The following is a 17,144-nucleotide window of genomic DNA, read 5'->3' as shown; positions in this document are numbered from 1 at the left end:
ACTGTAGGCTAGGAAATGTTAATATCAACATTTTTTGAAAAATTTCTTAAGGTTGAGAAAATTGAGAACCATGACATCTATGTTTAACCATTTAAATATAAAAATTCTTTAATCTCATACTTTTTCCAAAATATATTTAAATAGATTTGTATGACACTATATATATGCAGAGGTAAACTAGGCAAAGAGAGAGAGTTTGGAATTATGATTTGTTAGAAATTTTAGAGAGGCCCTTGTCACTTAAAATATTAAAATTTACTTTAACAAAGGAAAAGTTGTATAATAGATCAGGAAAGACTTTCTGTGTTATAGAAAATTTTGGAAAAGAGTAAAAACTCAAGATGGAAAGATTACTTGATAGTGTAAGTGCTGATAATATTTTAAAATCTTATTGATTAATATTTTTCTATCCATTAGTAAATAACAGGACAGGCTTGCATTCTGGTTGAAAAGATAGTTTATTTCTTAGTCATGTTTTCCCTAGTTGCTGGTAAACTCTGGAAGACCACAGTGATTTGAGGGAGAAAACATTACTCGTGTGATAAGTCAGTTCAGGATATTATATATGCCTGTGAGATAAGATCTGCATTTTATCCAGAGTTGATGGATGAAGTAAATATCTCTTTCCACGTATAGCCCTCTCCCATCACCTAACTCTGAAACAAATGAAAAAAGATTGCCTCTGGACAAGTTCGGTTCCTTCAGCATCTTCTCCAAGAGTGGGATGCTGTATTTCACAGAGAGCACTAGATTGTTTCTCAGAGGCCTGGATCTGGCTTTGCTGCCATGAAGCTGCCCAACCTTGGGTTAGTTAATTGATCTTTTGGGGCCTTAATATCATCTGTAAAATGATAGGGTTGTGCTCACTATATGATCTTTAAGGATCTTGCAGATTCTAAAGTTGAATGCATTTTTAGGCTGGTTAAATATTGTGAATCATGAGTCAGCTCTGGCCTGGTCTCCTGTCACTACTTGACTGCTGTAGTCAGGAGACTCGTTAACTCGTCTGTATGTAACGCGTGTGGTTATAGTAGTAATAGTCTATTAAACTGCTTTGGCCTGCATGATAATTAACTGTAATCATTGAGTGAGATCTTGGTGGCCTGAGAGAGTTAATGTGCTGCCAGCATCACAGCGTTCTCCTGTGCATAAAGTGGCAACTTTATGGCAGGATGGTCCAAAAGTTGTTTTATATTTAGCTTTGGAATTTGTTTTTGTACATTTATTCGAATATGGATGAGTCACAAATTGACTTCATACAAATTAATAAACTTCCATTGGAGTGGATTCTGTTGTTTACTCCTTTTCAGTTCCTTTCTGATCCTCACTGCAGGTTAGGCATAGCCATTTCTTCTTGAATGTAGCAGCTGAGGAAGAACTGTCCTTTCTGCTTTTTCCTAGAGAAGGACTGGTAATCGTGGGGTGGCAAGTCTTTATATTTGCTTTTAGAGTGTGAGTAGATAGAGAAAGTGAACTATTAAGAAGGCAAGTCAAAAGGAAAGTACCAAGTAGGTATTAAGTTGAAAAAATGTTAGCAAATCAAGCGGAAGGAATACAATGAATTTTGTTTGCAGGTTTGCTGTTGGGTACATCCTTATGGATAAGTAAGAGCGGACTTTATAGGCATTGGGATTATACCTGAATTTTAACACATTGCAGGTCGATGTATTACCTAGGTTTGGATAGTAAAAACATGGCTTGTCTATTAATTTAGGGCTATTTTTTAAATGCCCATTCTACATATTTAGGTATCTGGTTTCCTGCTTAGCTCATGTAATTAGTAGCTGATTCTGATTTTTTACCGTAATACATTTTCCAGTATTTATTCCACATGTTTATAGTTCACTACTGGAAAAATTCCTCCCTGACATCTGTTCTGAATCAGTTCCCTTTTCCAGTTATGTTTTCCTGTTGTATCAATTGTAGTGATGAGAACAGAAAGCTATATTTTAGAGATTTATGCTTAATAAAATTGAAATAAACTACCTCATTATTTCTCATTTCTGAAAGTGATGGTCTTATTTTAAATTCACATGTTAAATCTCTGGTTTCACTTTTTTAAAACAATAGAATTAACTGGATAAAATTTGAAGTCTTCTTACCATAGTTTCATAGCATTTTATAATTGTCAATTGGCATTTTAGTGACTTTTTCATATTTCAAAAACTTTTTTTTTTTTTTTTTTGTGAGGAGATCAGCCCTGAGCTAACATCCGCCAATCCTCCTCTTTTTTTTGCTGAGGAAGATGGCCCTGGGCTAACATCTGTGCCTATCTTCCTCCACTTTATATGGGACGCCGCCACAGCATGGCTTACCAAGCAGTGCGTCGGTGCGCGCCCGGGATCCGAACCAGCGAACCCCGGGCCGCCGCAGCGGAGCGCGCGCACTTAACCGCTTGCGCCACCGGGCCGGCCCCTCAAAAACTTTTTGAGAGAAGCTTCTATCTCAGAATCTTTTAAAAAATGACTTTTTGTTTAAATTATTTTGGCCTTATTTATTTGGGGGATGAATTTATTGAGCACTGAGAGCAGTTCTTGGCACAGGGTAGGAGCTCTGTAGACATGTGATGAGTGAATGAGAGCCATTTTCAAGAAGCTTTATTCCAAATATTCTATTTTCTTTATCCTAACCAGGCTTGTGGCCTGGTTAACTCTTTTGGGAGAGTTTTACTCAGGGGTTAGACATAAGAGAGGAGTAGAGAAGGCCTGCTGTACATCATTGTGCTGTTGTTACTACACTACCGTGTCCCACCATTGCAACTAGTCCTCGGAGACTTCTAGCTGCCCATATTGAGGGCAGTACCCCTGAGTTACACTACTGTGTGACATCTGAGTGTGGACTAAGAAGCAATTCAGGTATCCTAAGGAATGGTACCACCTTTTGACCCCAGATACCCCCAAGAATTAAGCTCTGGCTTATCTCTTGATTTTGCTTTGCCACTTTTGCTACGATACTTTCACAAGATTGTGTTCTTCCCTCTTTTTCTCATGTCTGTGCCCTGGGCATATACAACCTGTTCATCAGTGAGTTCTTCACTTCTAGTCATCGGATTTCCAACTGTAACCCTCACTTTGCTTTCCAGTTCTGGATGCTACCATTCAAAGCCTCCAAGTGCACAGTCGCTATTCTACCATCTGTCACTCATAGACCAAGGGGCCCAAATGTAGAATATTATCTAGGAACTTGAATTATAGTCACTAAACATTTATTCTGTTAAACATTTTAAGATTTAACTTTTGAAAAGGTAATGCATTCACATGATTCAAACAACAAAATGTTTAGAATGAAAAGTTTCCCCTCCACCCTGTCCTCCATCTACTCAATTCCCATCATTCCAGAGTTTTTAAATGCATATCCACGTCAATATAGATATAAATTCTGTTTTCCTTTCCTTTTTTTGTCCAAATGGAAGCTTATACGTATTATTCTGCCTTTTTCACTTAACCATATGTCTTGGAGTTTTTTCCATAACAGTGGAAAAATATCCAAGATATATTTCACTTTAACAATATATCTTGGAGATCTGTTCTATGTCATTGTGTGGATGTAGCATCATTTGTTTAACCAATCCCATATTGATGGACATTTGGGAAATTTTTGATCTTTTGCTATTACAAATAATGCTGCAATAAATACTTTTGTTACCTAAATTATTTCACACATGTGCAAATATATTTGTAGGGTAAATTCCTAAAAGTGGAACTGCTGACCAAAGAGTGTATCTCATAGTAGTTCTGTAGATACTACCAAATTGCCCTCTGTAGAGGTTGTATAATTTATACCCCCACCAGAAATGTACGAGAGTGCCTGATTATCCCTATTCTTGCCAACAAAATTTGTTATTGAACTTCTGAATTTTTTCCAATCTGATAGGTGAGAAATGTTATCTTAGTGTGGTTTTAATTTCTATTTCTCTTATAAATGAGTTTGAATATCTTTTCATATGTTTAAAAGGCATTTGTATTTCCTTTTTTGTGAAGTGTCTCTCATCCTTTGCTTATTTTGGGGAAGGTTATTTAAAAATCACCTTGTAGCCAATTTATAATTTGGAGATCTGCCCTTTGAAATATGAGTTGCAACATTTCTCCCCCCCGTTTGTCACTTGTCTTTCATCTTTGCTTATGGTTTTTTTGCTATGTAGATTTTTCTAAAATGTGAATTTGTCAGTCTTTTCTTTTATGACTTCTGGATTTTGTGTCATAGTTAGGAAAGGCTGCCCCAGTACCAGGTTATGAAAGAATTCTCTCATATTGTCTTCTACTACTTTTATGGTTTCCATTTTACACTTGAACTTTTGACCCATTTTTCTTGGTGTATGGTATGAGGGATAGGTCCAACTTTATTTTTTTCCAATGGCTACTCAGTTGCCCCAACACTATTTGTGATTAGTCCATCTCTACATTGTTTTGCTTCTTACCAAAAACAAGAGTGATTCATCTACCTTTTTTTTTTTTTTTACATCTGCTTTGCTGTGACCGAATATAAATACAATTCTGTTTTCCTTCCTATAGGACACCTTCTTTAATGGCAAGATGTCTTTCACCACGTTACCTCTGCTTTCCTCAGCAACACCAACAGCCTGGCAGCCAGTTAATATTTGAATGAATACAGGCTGCTCAGAAAGCTCTCCAGGATTTTCCATTGAGCAGTAACTGGCTATAAAGAAATCTTAGTTTTTAGCCAGGTTCCTTAGAAGACTGTTCATTAGAAGGTTCCTTAGAAGACTGTTCATTAGAAGGTTCTTTAGAAGACTGTTCAAGCCAGAGATGTCTTCTAGCTCTCTCTAGCCATACTAACCAGCTATTGCAGAACCTGAAGTCCACTCCAGAGCAGTCCAGTTCAGATTGCTTCCCTCTCTGCAAATTCATATCATCTGCCACCTCTGCTTTGTCTGACAATATGGGCTATTACCTTCTCTAATTTGGGATGGAAACCATAAAATGACAAAAAAGTGGTTTGGATGCCCCATAATTCAGTGGCCAGTTCCAGAACCTCATTTACTGGGAAAGTGATTGTGGATGAATGATTTGGGGAACATGTGTCCTCAATTTGAACCCCAAGCAGATTAAGTTTTTTCATCTAGAGAACCTAGGAAAATCCCAGCATTGTTCTTTGTTCTCCTTAGGGGAGGGTGTCCAAGCAGGCAGATGAAACTGAATTTACTTGATACCCTTACTAGCGCTTTTTAAGCTACTTGGACTAGTTTTACAGCTCCTTGATAAAAGACTTCCTTCCACTCTGAACCATTGCCCAGGTGATCTTTCTCTTTCAAACTTGTCCAGGCAAGAACTTGCCTGTTCTTTATTACTGAACCTTTTTTGGGGATCCTACTTCTTATCTCTGCCCTGAAGCTGATAGTGTATTTGTCCAATACCAATTTGACTTAAAGTTGTTTTGGCCCAAACCAATTTGGCTAAATACAATTCAGTTGAAAGCACACTGGTCAAGTGGAAAATTTGGTTAAAACAATGATTTAGTAAAAAATGAATATCCTGTTACTAGTTTTTCAGTAGTGGTAATTTTAGTGTATTATGGGGTGATTAAATACTTTTGGTTCATTTTCTAGGGTTTTTCTAATTTTTCTTCTTTTATATTTCACCTTAATTTTTAGCTACAAGAGCACTTTGTTGCTTGTGATATCAAAAAGTTAAAACCATCTAGCTGCCCAACAATTGGAGAATATTTGGACAAGCTTGATCTTAACTGCAAGGCAATAAGAGGTTAATTGGAACAACCAAAACATTGAGCGATAAGATAAAAACATTTTCCTTTATTGTTTTTTTTCCCCTCATTAAAAAGGCAGTGCATGTGCAGTACAGGACACTCAGAAAAATGTAGATAAGGAGTAGAAGGACAAAAGAAAACAAAAGCCATAAATTAATTCACTAAGCAATAACCACTCTTATCCTTCCCTGTCCTTTCAAATACATTTTATACACATAAACTCTGCATTCACATTTTATACACATAAACTCTGCATTGAGTTTGTCATTATTTAAGCATTCTCCAATTATTGATTAGTCACTTTTGTCCAGGATTAGGTTTTGGTTCTTTCTGCCTTTTATCTTGTCACTATGGGCCAGTCCACCTTAATTGGGAGTAGATTGCTGTTCTCTTTTTCCTTCTGTCCCTCAATCCTGCCTAGGCCCACCTCCAGCCTAGGCCCCCAAAACCCCACATGCTTCCTTTAAGTGAGGTAGTTTGTAAGTGAAGCCATTCTGCCAAGCCTTTCTATGGACTTACAAAAGGGGCCTGGTTCCAGAATTCCTGTGGAACTCTCCGCTTATATAGAAAATAATTTTTGGAGTTCATGCTTTATAAATATTATGTGTATATGTAAGTAAATTAGATGGGGAGAGTGAAGTGAGGGTATGGATTAGGTAGAGTCCCCACTAAAATAAAAATAAGGAAGCATTGTAGCAGAGTAATCCGTTATCATTGGAGGGAAATTATTGAAAGAGATTTTCTCTAAATCAGGGTTGGCAAATATATGTTGTGTGTTGTGCCCAAACCCAAGTCCATGGTAGACGTCACTAATCAGTCGTGGCACTATTTCTTACTGGATCCAAACTCAGCTTTGGATCTTTCTTGAAACGGGGTTCTAGGCAGCTGTAGCTACTGGAGTTGCTGTGGCAGACAAGCCTATTTACCATTCTTGCTCTAAAATGTTGCATTAAAGTGTTTTTTTTTTTTTAATGGTAGATTGAACAAGAAAGTTGTAATAAAATGTTTTGTATCTGATAAATACATTTATGATGATAAATATGGGATGTGAGCAAAGAGTAATTATCTGAATCTCGGGCAAAGCACATGCCTCATAGTTAAGATCATGGAAACAGCATAATTGAATTATAGGTTTGTTATAGAGTAAAAACAATATCACAGTAATACTCATCATTATAAATTGCCCATGGTCATGGTGATTGACTCCCCAGCATTCATTCCACCCCAGGTGATTAATCTAAGAAGTCATGGTTAAATCCCATTTCCTGTGCCAATGAAGGGTTAGGAATGGCCTGTAACCCATTCTGGCCAATGAGATGTGAAGGGAAGTCTAGAGGAGGGTTGGAGTGCTTCTGAGAAAGGGTTTCTTGTCCCTAAAAAGATAGAAAGAGATGGTGCCTCTTCTTCCTCTGATGATGTTACGTCTGAATATGATGGCTAGAACTGTCCAAGCTGTCTTAAGACAATGAGAGAAACTAGCTTTGGATGAAGCTGATACAGAAGGTGGCAGAACAGAGAGAAGAAACCTGAGCCCTTGATGACCTTTCTGAACTGCTGATTGTATTGTACTCGGTCTGCCTTACCTCTGAACTTCCAGTTCTGCGAGATAATACAGTTCCTCGTTGTGTAAGCCAGTGTGATCTGGGATTTTGTCACTTGCAGCCAAAAGTATTGTGACTGGTATACCCATTTGTCCCAAGCGGATTCATGTCAGATGGATTTCCTTTTTTCAGGATTCTTCCCTCTCCTGTCTTCTGGCTTCACAAAGTGGGTGCAGATTCTAACTGGCCAGTTCTTGTCTCAGTTTTCTCCAGGGGGCTCTGCCTTAGACCAAGGAACCAGCCAGCACCCACCACCTCTTCTGGAGCCTTTCGGATTGTTCAAATATCTGGTGGTGTGACTGCTCTTGTTTGTTGTTCTTCCTTCTTCTACTGATTCTGATTCTGATTTCTCGCTTTGGTCTTGGTCCCTGCTGTTGCGTATGTTGCGTCTTATGCCTGGCCTCAAGATTGTTTAATAGATTTGTTTCCCTCGATTCTTTCTCCTCTCCCCCCCTTCCCCTTCTCTCTCTCTCATTCACTCTTTCCTTACTTTCTGCCTTTACTTTGTGGCCAGTGGGGGCAAGTCTAAGCAGATGTATATAATCTTTGTCAGAAATAATAGTTCAGTTAAATAAGTAATCATACAGCTATTTGCTGTAAACTGGTATGGTAAAAAGGAAGAGTAGGTCAGCACTTGATCCCTTTTCTCATCTAGTGCCTTGTACTCAGGGCATAGAATAAGTAGCACCAGAAATGGTCAAGGGGTCAGAGCACTTGAGTCTTCATTATGGCTTCACTATTTGCTATGTGAAATCTTGGGCAAGTCACTTCCAGACATTGAGTTTCTTCTTTGAAGTTTGTTACTAATTCTGGTCTAATTTTTTTGCGTAGTATTATTGTGATTCAAATGAAATAATATGAACATGGCAAATGAAAAAACTAAAAAAAAAAAAGAATACTCAAGCTTGCTTGGATTTTCTGATTATTTTCTGGTGAACTAATGTCAAAGTCTCTACAGTCAGCTCTGTGTAGCTTGTCAGTCTGTTTGTAAAAAGGCAATAGAGTGTGATGTGGGATATATTAATAAAAGTAATTAGGGATGAAGCTAATATTTTTGTGGCAACTTACAGCTTGAAATAAAAAGAAAGGGCCACACGACATGAAGGAGAAATAAAGGTCAGGATGTTGATCTTGAGGCTTAATTCTAGTTCAACCAGAAATTCTGGTGAGCCAAGTTAGGGGAAAGAGAAAGCAACAGAAGAAACACCCCCTCTAGTGGCGAGGGGCCAGATTCTACACTTGATTGCTAAGGTGGGTGACTGGGAAGGGGATGACTTCTTAGGATGTTTTTTGTTTCTTAAGAAGAATCCTGAAGATCTAGAGTTAGAATCTTAGGGAAGATCTTTAGCTCCAGCTTTCTTTGTCTAGAGAGTTAACACATTTCACAGAATAAGTAGTACCTAGGCACTCTTACGTGGAGTCAATTGTCTGGAAAATGTAGTGGCTACCGTGAACGGTTTACTTTCGTGTAGGCCATTTAGAGATCATGAAAATTAGGAGGCCACTGTTGCTAAACGTTTCACTGATCGGAGATGATACAGTAGGTACCTTTATAAACCCATTTGTAGGGAGATAAAGCTTATATTTAAAGTTATGGATAATGCCATAGAGTAGTATTTGTCTATATTCATATAAAATAATGGCTGTGGATTTCCTAAGTATGATTTTTGATTTGAAAATTTTAGTGGCGATCCTGAGAACCAAATGTTTAATTTGCATCTCAAAAGTGGTTTAATTGCTACCTATGGGAAGGTAGTGAAGTTAAGTATATTAAAATAACATATTACCCACAGTTCAGTGGCTTGGTAGGAACACCTAATGCATTCTTGAGGGACATCTTGTCTTAAGGATGTATATTGTTGATGATAATAATTGTAAGTGGTTACTACATTTACAATTCTCAAAGTCTATTAAAGTTTTTACTGTTTCAACTTCTGTTTGGGAAGAATTCTTTTAAGTTTACTTAAAGATCTTTGAAGAGGCAAAATTTCAGAGAATAAGATTTTTATGGTACTCTGTGTTAGAACCGAGAAAGATTTGCATGCCATTCAACTCCACTATAGAAGAGAATGATTAAGGCATAAGAAAATAAATTTTGCTACAAGACTGCATTATCAAAGTGCCATTTCTTTATATTTAGTGTCAAACTTCCTTGTCTTGAAGGAAAGAAATTTGAAGCTTGCAGTAGAACCAGCCTCTCAATAATTTGGAATTTGTTTGGTGATGTTTCTTGTGAAATAAGACTGGAAAAATTCTCTAGAAAATATAAACTTGTACATGGATAAAGTGAGATTATAGAGTTATGAAATTAACTTTTGTGCATAACTTATAGAACTAATATCCTTAGTTTATGGTTATACTTCATAAATACACTTGATTTCAGGAAAGAACTAGGTCTGGCAGTAGATCAGGATCTACCTATTGGGAAAACCAGAAATAGGAGGAAGGGTTATTAATGGTTCATTCTTAGCTGAGAAGAATTCAGTATGGAATAATTAAGATAAGTTAGAGAAAGAATTACGATTATGTTAAGCAAGTTCAAAGATATTGTTGAAGGCAAATCAGTTAGAACTGATGTGTTAATATATATGGGGGCAATAAACCAATTAGATGGTCTCTACTAAATTAGTGTGACAGGAGTAGAAGATATCTGAGGGAGGTGAAATAGATGATGAGGCTAGTCGTAATTAGACATTCTTCATTAAATCCTCGCACTAAAGAGATACTATGTATGTTAGTGATAGCTTAATTCTATAAATAAAATTTGGTATTAAGAATTGACATAATGTTGGGATTGCTAAAATTAGGCAGGTACTGATTTGTGTAAGAGTTGCGACAAGTGGGCTTGAATAAAGAACCCAGGCTCCAAACCTCTTTTGAAATTACAGATAAAGTATAAGAATAATAACTCGTATTTGTATAGAACTTTACAGTATTCTGACTGTTTTCACACACATGGTATCATTTGATTCTTATCAGAACCCTGGGGGATAGTAGCACAGATTTGATTACCCCAGTTTTACAGATAAGGCAGTGGAGGCTCAGGCCAACAGACTTACTAAAGAGCAAATAGGGACTAAATGACGGAGTGGGACTTGAACCCAGGACTCTATCACAATGCCTTTGATCACTGTATTGGTTTCCCATGGTTGCTGTAACAAATGACCACAAACCAGGTAGCTCAAAACAACAGAAATTTATTCGCTTACAGTTCTGGAGGTCAGAAGTCCGAGATCAAGGTGTCGGCAGGGCTGCGCCCCACTGGAGGCTCTAGGAGAGAATCAGTTCTTTGCCTCTTCCAGCTCCTGGGGACTCTTGGCATTCCTTGACTTGTCACCTCTCTCCAGCCTCTGCCTCCATGTTCATGTAGCCTCCTCCTTTTTCCTGTGTCTTTTCCTCTTCTGTCCGTCTCTAGTCTCTTTTTGCCTTTCTCTTATAAGGACTGGCTTTATGACTTCACTTGTCGTTGGATTTAGGGCACACCTCGATAAGCCAGGATGATTTCTTCATCTCAGGATCCTTAATTACATCTGCCAAGACCCTTTATTCAAATAAGGTAATATTCACAGGTTCCAGGCATTAGGACACGGACGTATCTTTTCTGGGGCCACCATTCAACCTACTACATTTATTATATGCCATTTAATTCTATATCTTTCTTTTGGATTGAAGAAATAATCATCTGTCATGACTGGCAGTGGACTAGGGAATTTTTAGCTAGTATGTAGAGGGGAACATTCAAAGTATTTCTAGTTGGTGCTAAGTGCTTAGTAACTAGAATTGAACTATAGTCAGTCACACACTGTGTAGTGATGTTTCAGTTGATGACGGGCCGCATATGCTGCTATGGTGGTCCCTAAGCTTAGTACCACGTAGCCTAGCTGTGTAGTAGGCTGTACCATGTAGGTTTGTGTGAGTACACTCTATGATGTTTGCACAACAATGAAATTGCCTAATGATGCATTTCTTAGAACGTGTCCCCATCGTTAAGTGTCACATGACTGTAATTAATGCAAGAGTTCCACCAAATTGTTATGCTAGCTTTTGCATTCACAGAACGATAAAAAATGAGACTAAATTAAGTTAAAGTAACATCTGACTATTCATGATTAACAATATTCAAAGTTGACTTTTCTTGTTTCTTATGTAATTGGGCTAAAAGGGGTGTGTGTGTGTCTTGTGTGTGATGCATGTTGTTAATGACTTTAGGCGCTATGAACAATTTCTTACATCACATGGACATTCTAATTTGGGTCATATAAATCAAGATCCGTGTATGTAAACTCTTTGAGGGAAGGGTCTTGGTGTGTCTTGTTCACAGTTAGATCCCCAGTGTAGTTCCTGACACATAAATGTGCCCAAACAATGTGCTGAATGCATGAAATAACTTTTTATGACACTCAAATCAGGCAGCCACAAGTGCCATACTATTTCACTTTTTGGAGGGTCCTAAATGGCAATAACAATAGGATCTGTTCACTGTGGAAGAGTCCTCACTGGCTTTACGAGATTCCACTGTAAGTCCGTTTACTCTTGACAGAGCCTACAACTTTTTCATCTCTGATAATTTTGAGCTGCAGCCCAAAAAACTGTCGTTCTTGCCTTGTTCACATGAATACAAATTAATCAATAAGATTCCTTCTGCCCATCAATTCTCACTAGCATGAACTCAGTTGCCTAATGTTAGAGGCATTAGGGCGGGCTCGTTGCACAGCTCTTCAGGTCATCAGTGCTGTATGTTACGCGCTGGGGAGGGCTTGGGCTTTGGTCCTCTCAGAAGTCTGCAAAGTTTGACTCTGATATAGTGAACAGAAGTCCAGTGATTCTAACCAACTATGTGCCAGATTCTTCCACATATTATATCAAAGGCTCTTCCAGACAACCTTCGAAGCTAAGTACTGTCATTGTCCCTATTTTATAGAAGCACAAAGAAATTAGGTAACCTGCCCAGGTTCACACCAAGATTTAAACCCAGGTAGTCTTACTTCGGAGCCTGTGTTCGTATCTCTGTCCAGTGCCAGCTTCAGGCTCATTTGTTTGTAAGTAACCTGTTTTTTCTTTTTGAAAGCTTATATTTTTTCCTGTATTAAACTTGAGAAATTTCACCAGGATATATCTACGTGTTTGCCTTTTTCATCTGTCCTGCCTGGCCCTCAGTGAGGCTTTTGATCTGACAACTCCAGTCTCTTCCACAGGGAAGTTCTCCTGTGCTGTGTGTTGGTTGTTGCTTTCTCCAGTGTGGTTCCTCTTGAACTTCTTGTATTGCAATTAGGCCTCCTAGACTTGCCCTCTAGTTCTCTTTTCTTTTCATTCAAGAATTCCATTTCTTTTTATTTTTGCTCTGGATGGTGTGATAACTATTTTCCCAGATAACAAATTTGTTCTTCAGAGGGGGCTGTTCTACTTTTTACTTCCTCAGTTGAAATTTAAAATTTGGAAATCATGTTTCAAGAATTTCCCAATCTGTTATTTTGTTCTGGCTATTCCTTTGCATTCAACAGCATATAAAAGTACCAGGACAAGTAAACATGGTTTATTTTAGAAATGCGAGACTATTTCAACATTAGAAAATATTAATGTAATATGTCAACTTAAGGCTCAAAGGAAAAAAGTCTTAGGATCATTTCCACAGATGCTGATACGGTATTTATTTGATAAATCAATACCCATTCTCAATTAAAAAAAAAGAAACAAAAAACAGCTCTTGGTAATCCAGGAAATGAAGGATACTTTCCTAACAGCCATTGTCATACTTAACGTTGAAATACTTAAGCAACATTTTCTACTTAAGCAACAGTCCTCTGAACTGTAGATCTAGGATTTTATATGGAAAAGGTATCTTGGTGTATTAGTTAGGGTAAAGCAAGATGTTATAACAAACACCAACTTTTCAGCAGCTTAATGCAATAGAAATTTATTTGTCATTCATATAATCGTCCACTGCGGATGTTTCTGGTTATTAGACAGTTTTTCTCTGTATGGTGATTCAGGGGCTCAGGTTCCTTGCATCGTGTGGCTCTACCATTTCCTAGGGCCTTGAAATCTTCTGTTTCCAGCTGGTGGGAAGGCAAAGACAGGGTGGAGAATGCACCCTCTCTTCTGAGTTACTGTGGCCTGGACGTGACACACATCATTTCTGTTCACATTCCCACGTTCCAATGGCCAGACAAGTGACCTCACCTGTCTATAAGGTGTGTATGTTTGGGGGAGGGGAATGGGAAATAATATCTGGCTGGGCAGCCACAGGTAGAGAAATAGAGAGGCATTCCCATTGGTGGTTGGCAAGAGGACCACCTGAGTGGAAGAAACTGTGGACATATCTTTCAAATTTTAAAATATACATATTCGTTGACCTTAAAACTCCACTTCTATCAATTTTTCCTATGGATGTATTACAAATGTGGGCATATTTACATTTTAAGGATATACCTAGCAATACTGTAATAGCAAAAGATTGGAAATATTCTGAATGTCCATCGAAGGGGACTGGGTGAACAAGTTATTGTGTATCCGTACAATGGAACACTTCGGCCACTGAGGGACAGTGATATGTAATATGCGTATTACCTGGGGGGAGAAAAGTGAGGTACAAAACTGTGTGTGCATGGCTACCATTTATTTAAAAAGAAATATATATACATATTCTCATCTATTCATAGAGTATCTATGGGAGGGTCACAAGAAACTGGTAACAGTGGTTGCAACTATAGGTTGTGGGGGATGGGATGGGAGCGAGACACTTTTACTGTATATCCTTCTATACCTTTTGATATGCACTATTTAAATAAATACAAAGGCAGGTGTAGAAGTATAGTAAATAACAGGGAAAGATGGTTGTAAATATTGTTGCCTGAAAAAAGCTGCTTACTGAAAAGAATGTACAGTATGGTCTCATTTTTATAAATAAATTTTTTAAATGGCATATACAAAATTATAATGGTTTATTTTTTGCTTATCTGTATTTTTTGATTTTTTTTTTTGGTAATGAACATACCTTTGTAATTTTAAAAAAAGTATAAAAACAGAAAAAAAAAAACCACAATGAAAACTTTTCCTGGGAGTCCCAGTTAACCCAGCCATGAAAGCTTCCCCCGTTTCTCCTGTTAAGATAATTGAATGCCTCTTTTTTGCTTTCCATGCTATATTTTTCATACATTCATCACACTCTGAATTGCATTATCATGTACACATTTGGCTCACCTACTTTGTGCATTCTTTAAGGGCCTGGATCGTACCAAATTCATCCAGGTATCCCAGTCTGTGCCAAGAATAGTGTCTTTCCCATAACAGGTGTGCAGTAAATATTGAGTTAGTGCTTAAAGCAGGGAGTACAATGAGTAAAGTGGTTGTGCATTTTGTTCTTGTGTGATGCAACCTGTTTTCAATACTGTACCAGATTCACTAGCTCTTTAGTAATGACAGTGGCTTATTAGATGCAGTGCAAAGCATGTGGCCAGAAGGTTTCCTTTCTAAAATGATATTGATTGTCTCCAGGGATCTCTGTCTCTGCATCATAAATTAGTTAGTGTGGGTCTGTTATAGGAATATGTGTAGTAAGAAATGACATAAAGTTGAATAAGAGTAAGAAGAATCAAGCTGCTGATGATGCGGTCCCTGCTCTGATGCAAGTGAGACACTCCTGTCTGCTTGGTATTTTAATTTAGAGCAGTTTCCTCCTAATTTTCTCTCCATACTATTTTTCTTTCCCCATTTTTATCCTTTTGTACACTTAGCTTGTACACTTAGCTGTATTTTTGATGTGGTCATCAGGGGTCAGTTACGAATGAATGAGAAGAAATACAAATAGAAGAATTGGGAGCTGATAACACTACTTGCAGCAGTAAGATTTTTTTAAATTGAAAATTGATTGAGAATGGATTTGATGGTCTGGGTTGTCTGCAGTTCCCAGTTTTATTACCATTATGACATTATCCTTCGTGTTTCTTCCCTATGTTCTAGTCCCAGAGGTTTACTTATACCCCGAAAGTTCCTTCCCAGGCCTTTCCTCAAACTTTTTCTTATTGGGAGGTCCTGAGCATATATCCATTGATTCAAGTCTTGTCTTCCCATAAAGAGCCAATTCAGATGCCACCTCCTCAAAGAAGTCCTCATAGACCCTCCCAGTCAGTTTCACTCTTTACTCCTTCTTCCATTCAGTTGTTGTACCTCCATTAGAGCACTAATTACAGGCTGTTGATTAATTTGTTCATTCACTCCATACATACTCATTGAATGTCTACACTGAGCATGTTCTGGGAGCTGGGATAAGAGACTGTTAAGACAGTCTGTCCTCAAGAATCTTACAGAAGAGTGGAGGAAGCAAAAAGCAGAACAGCTTCAGTGCAATGTGATAAGTGCAATGGGTGTATGCAGGATTCTGTGAGAGCACAAAGAAGGGAGCATGAGATGAAGGGAGCATCTCATCCGGCAGGGGATGGGGAATTCCAGAAAGAGTTGAGTTGAATATTGAATTTGGAGAAACGGAGGTAGGGAAGGATATTTCCCAGACTGATGGAACAGCATGTTGTAGGTCATGGAGATGTGAAATGTCTTGCCTGTCTGAAGAATGATAAGTAGCTCAGGCTGGAGTGTGGATGGGGGAAGTGGCAAGAGATGAGGCCAGAGAGGCAAGAAAGGGTGGAATCGTGATGGGCCTTTTGTGCCAAGCTAGGGATGTGAGCTTTCTGAAAGCAATGCAGAGCGCTTACAGGATTTTATGTAGGGAGCAATGTAAGTAAGCCTTAAATTCTGTGAGTTTCTTGAGGGCAGGAATCAAGTTTTATACATTACTACATCATCTTAGCGCCTCATACAGAGCTTAATACTTAATAGAGGCTCAGTAAAATTGAATTGGATTTGCTGGGTACTGCTCAGTTTTTTTTGAGAATTGATTTATCTGACATAATAACAGTAATGATGTTGAACACTTTTTGCACTCCATCAAGTCTGCAAGTGTTATCTTACCTAATCCCTACAACTACTCTCTGAGATAGTAGAGATAGTAGGTGGCTTAGAGGGTTTTAAGTGAGGGGACTGTAGTGTAGTAGTTAAGTCTGTTTAGGTTGAATTTCAGCTCCACCTCTTACCAGTTTTGGACCTGAAAGTTACATATGTGCCTCAGTTCCCTCCTCTGTAAAATGATAATGATGATAATAATACCTACCTCATACCTCATGGGGTGTTGTGAGGATTAATGTTAAATGCAAATACATGTAAAATCCTTGGCCCTATAGTTGCTAAGTGATTACATGCTCAGTAAATGTAATTCTTAGCTATTATTAAGAAACATACCCTGGGGCCAGCCCGGTGGCGTAGTGGTTAAGTTCCCTGCGCTCCGCTGCGGTGGCCCAGGGTTCTCAGGTTCAGATCCTGGGCGTGCACTGATGAATCTCTTGTCAAGCCACGCTGTGGCGGCGTCCCATATAAACTAGAGGAAGATGGGCACAGATGTTGGCCCAGGGCCAATCTTCCTTAAGCAAAAAGAGGATTGGCAATGGCTGTTAGCTCAGGGCTAATCTTCCTCACACATACAAAAAGAAACATACCCCAAAATCACATGAGTAATTAGTGGTGAAGCCCAGGGTGAACAAGGCAATCTGATTTCAGAATCTTTTATTACTGTGCTGTGTTATAACTGCCTCTGTGGTTATAGGGAGATGATTAAAGATGGGTTCTAAGCAGTGAAACAAAATGAAGAATTTCAGTCAACATGGGAAAAATACTATTTGGGGTAGGGAATTCTTCTTAGGGGCTTTTCAAATTACCCCCATGTAAAGAACTCTTCCTTTGCTACCTGCATGCACATAGGGACTTATGCGA

This window comes from Diceros bicornis, chromosome 28 (genome assembly GCF_020826845.1).
Source record: "Diceros bicornis minor isolate mBicDic1 chromosome 28, mDicBic1.mat.cur, whole genome shotgun sequence".
In the NCBI taxonomy this organism is placed as follows: Eukaryota; Metazoa; Chordata; class Mammalia; order Perissodactyla; family Rhinocerotidae; genus Diceros; species Diceros bicornis.
Note: the sequence above shows the minus strand (reverse complement) of the source record.